Here is a 3,716-nt window from a genome sequence, read left to right as displayed (position 1 = left end):
AGGAAGCAACTCTCTTCCCCAGTCGTATTTTGAGTGTCTTCCAACCTCATCTTCTGGCACTATATCTGACAGCATTCTGATGCTCTTAGTCATGTTCAATAGTCAACGTTCTAGTGCTGACAAATGAGTGGTGGTTGCAAAAGATAGTGAGAAGGAAATGCTAACACTATGAAAGGTAGAATTCAACATGTAGAAGAGGAATAAAATTCAAGTAGATGTGATAATTGTACATTTGTCCTGGTGATATTTGATAACTAAGTTGATTCTAAACTTTAACATTACAAATTTAACAAGGAATAAGGCTACTCTAAGCATTTTGTTCAATAAATTATATTGAGGATTATTCGTTTCAAAAGTTCTTAGAAATCCAAATTCAAAATAAAAGTCTGCAAAGGTACAAAACTTAGTATTATCCTAAATTGCTTCTAAGGGAATCATAACAATTGTACTCATACTCCCAACAAAAATGCACAATTATTCTTGCTTCAATACAATCTGAAAAACACCTAAAGTCATCATTTATTTTCTATATTATTATGCTTTGTTTTCCCCAACATTGTACTGTGAGTTTGTCAAACTGTGGTGGGTTGTATGTTGCTGTGATTCTGGAAGCTATGCTTCAGGTATTTTAAATACCAGCAGGGTCATCCATAGTGGACAGACTTCAGTGGAGCTTCCAGACTAAGACAGAAAAGGAAAAAGAAGAGGCAGATCACTTCTGAATAGTTAGTTGCTGAAAACTTTGTGAATAGCAGCAAACATTGTGCCAGAATATGAGCCCTGCATGTTAAAAGGCACTCATGACTTGGGAAGCGTTGTCTCCTGAAAATAGAGTTGACCATAATGATATGGATTTAGCTAAGCTTTTAGGATCTTCATATACTGATGAGGAAAACAGTTGCAATTATCCATTAACAACTGGAACCTGGAAAGTATAAAGCAAGAGTATAGAAAAAAATTGGAAGTTTTCAAAAATGAAATGGCTTGCATAAAGATCGATATCCTAGTGAGCTGAAATGGGGTAGTATTGGCTATTTTGATTCTGACAATCATATGGTTTACCATGCTAGGGATGACAAATAGAAGAGGAATAGCATCATTCATCATCAAAAAGAATAGATCAGGATCTATCTTGAGGTGCAATGTGGAAGATGAGGCTCTCTGTTCTAGATTTTAAAAGCCTCAGAAATCCTTTGCAGTGTCTCTATGAGTTGGAACCAATTGGATGGAATTTAACAACAACAACAATGGTAAGGTGTTTCTCCATTTCTAAATGATTTCTCATGAGTTATTCTCTTGGTTTTTAGTATTCTGTACTGTGAATATGATATGAATATGTATAGATTTTTTGTTTTTCTTTTTTGTTGTTGTTTCTTGCTGTTCATTTTGATTGTTGATCTCTGATCATCTGGATATGTGGTTAATTCTGTTATTATTAATTTCTACTTTAAGTATTTCTTACCTATTTCCTTTTTCTTATCTTAACTGATATTCTAGTACAGTGAAACTTGTGAGAGCCAGAAATGCATAGAACTGCCTTATTTTCCTGGGTCTTGGAAGTGCTTCAGATTTGACAGCATGCTATTGTTCATTTTATTGGAAAACATTTGAGTTTTTCTTCTCTGACAAGTTTGCTACTTACACTGATTCTGGCTTTCGCCACTTTATTGTACATGTATGTTATACCATTTGAAATTGTATGACATTTCTAAAATATTCTTTTCTTTTTGTTTTTTTTTTTTTCATTACATTTCAGTTTGGACAGTGTCTATTGACCTAAGTCAAACTCACTGACTCTTTTCTTACCTATGTCTTTTCTACTAATGAGTTTACCAAAGGTATTCTTTGAGTACAGTTGTTTGATTTCTAATATTTCTTAGAATATCAATCCCTCTGCTTATAAAACCAATGTACTCTTGCAGAGACCTTAGCACATTAATTGCGATCACTTTGCATTCCGTATCTGACAATTTCAACATCGTTTTCCACATCTGAGTCTGATGATTACTTTGTCTCTTTAGCCTGTTTTTTTTTTTTTTTTCTGTTTAATCATGACTGTCATCACTGTTGAAAGTTGAGCATGCTATATCAAACAATAGAACTGATGTAAATAGATCATTAGTGTTAGGGTTTAAGATAATCTGGATAAGACTTAGGCATTACTTGATGTTTGCTATTTCTGTAGGTGCCAATAATTTACTATTTTTCTAGTTTATTTTTATCTCTCTTCTGGAATTTAGGAAATGTAAGAACTCTTCCTCAGGAAGGATAGATATCATGTTTAGTAAAGTGGAGGGTCAGAAAAAAAGAGAAAGATTCCCAATGAGATGGATTGGCACAGTGGCAGCAGCAGTGGGCTCAGGCATAGTAATGATTGAGGTTGGTGCAGGATCGGGCAGTGTTTCATTATGTTTTGCATAGTGTCGCTATCAGTTGGTACTGACTCGATGGCACCTAAATGCAAAAACAACAAAGAACTCTTCCACAGTGAGAGTCTTGTAGTTCTTTTTATCTTTACTCTAAATTTTATTGAACAGTAGCGCTGCTTGTGTAGTGGAAGAGTGTGAGGGAAGGAAAATGTCCTATAAGACTAGGGTTAAATCTCAACGGGCCTCTGTCCTAGAATGTCTAAAGGTCAATCACCTTTGAAATGTTTTTCTTAGGGGATAGCTTTTTCCTGTTCTTAATCAGGCTGTGAACCGCAAGGTGAACAGTTCAAAACTACCAACTGTTCCGCTGGAGAACGATTTACAGCCTAGGAAACCCTGTACAGGGTCGCTATGAGTGGGAACCAACTCCACGGCACATAACAACAACAGTGAGACAAAAAGACTAGAGTAAGACAGAGTGGGAGTAATGCTATCCTCCACCCCACCAGTTGAAATAAGTCAGTTGTTGTTAAGTTCTGCCGAGTAGGTTCCAACTCATAACAATCCTGTTTAGGGTTTCTCAGGAGCTGCTTGTGGGTTTAAACCATTCACAGTCCAGTACTTATCCTACAGTTTACACCTGGACTCCAAAATAAGACTGTAGTGTAGATCTTAATATGGAGAAAGTTCTAAGCATATTTATGAATGAAAGTGCCACCAAAGAGAGTCTTGGGTTTTTTCTGTGAGAAGCAGGTTAGTTTCCTGGAGCAAAACCCATTAAAGAGTAGCTCCCCACCTTAAGATCGAGTCCCCTAGAATTGTCTCACTCTCAGGATAATCCAGATCACCCTCTAGTAGTTTATCAGAATAGTTTTTTAGATGTTTTTAATAGATTATTCCTCCCATAGCACTCTCTACTTCATATCATAATACATGATAGTGGCCACACAGAACTCATAAAAATACTCACAATGATGGGGTTTATTAGGGAAGTGAACAGGGTACAATTCAGGATTGCCTCTGGTCTGCCATCTTGCAGGCACACCTCACTTTTGTCTTAGGCTTTTCAGCCTTGTGTCCCTGTGGCTTGCCCTGCTTGGGGAAGTGATACAGTACTATTTTAGCCAGGCAGTGACTGCCTAAAGGGCACATTCTGCAAACCAGTTTCCTGGCTCTGGCACTCAGCTTTACTTAGTCCATAGGTCACGAGCTGGAAGCTATTCTGTCTCTCCATGCATCTGCCTCTGCCTCTGTTGTCTCAGCCATCATCTCTGTTGTAGTCTTTGCTGTCATCTCTGCCATCACCTTTTGATGCCTCATGATCCACTCATGCTCTTCCTTCTTGAA

The sequence above is a fragment of the Chrysochloris asiatica genome, unplaced genomic scaffold, assembly GCF_000296735.1.
Source record: "Chrysochloris asiatica unplaced genomic scaffold, ChrAsi1.0 scaffold00022, whole genome shotgun sequence".
In the NCBI taxonomy this organism is placed as follows: Eukaryota; Metazoa; Chordata; class Mammalia; order Afrosoricida; family Chrysochloridae; genus Chrysochloris; species Chrysochloris asiatica.
Note: the sequence above shows the minus strand (reverse complement) of the source record.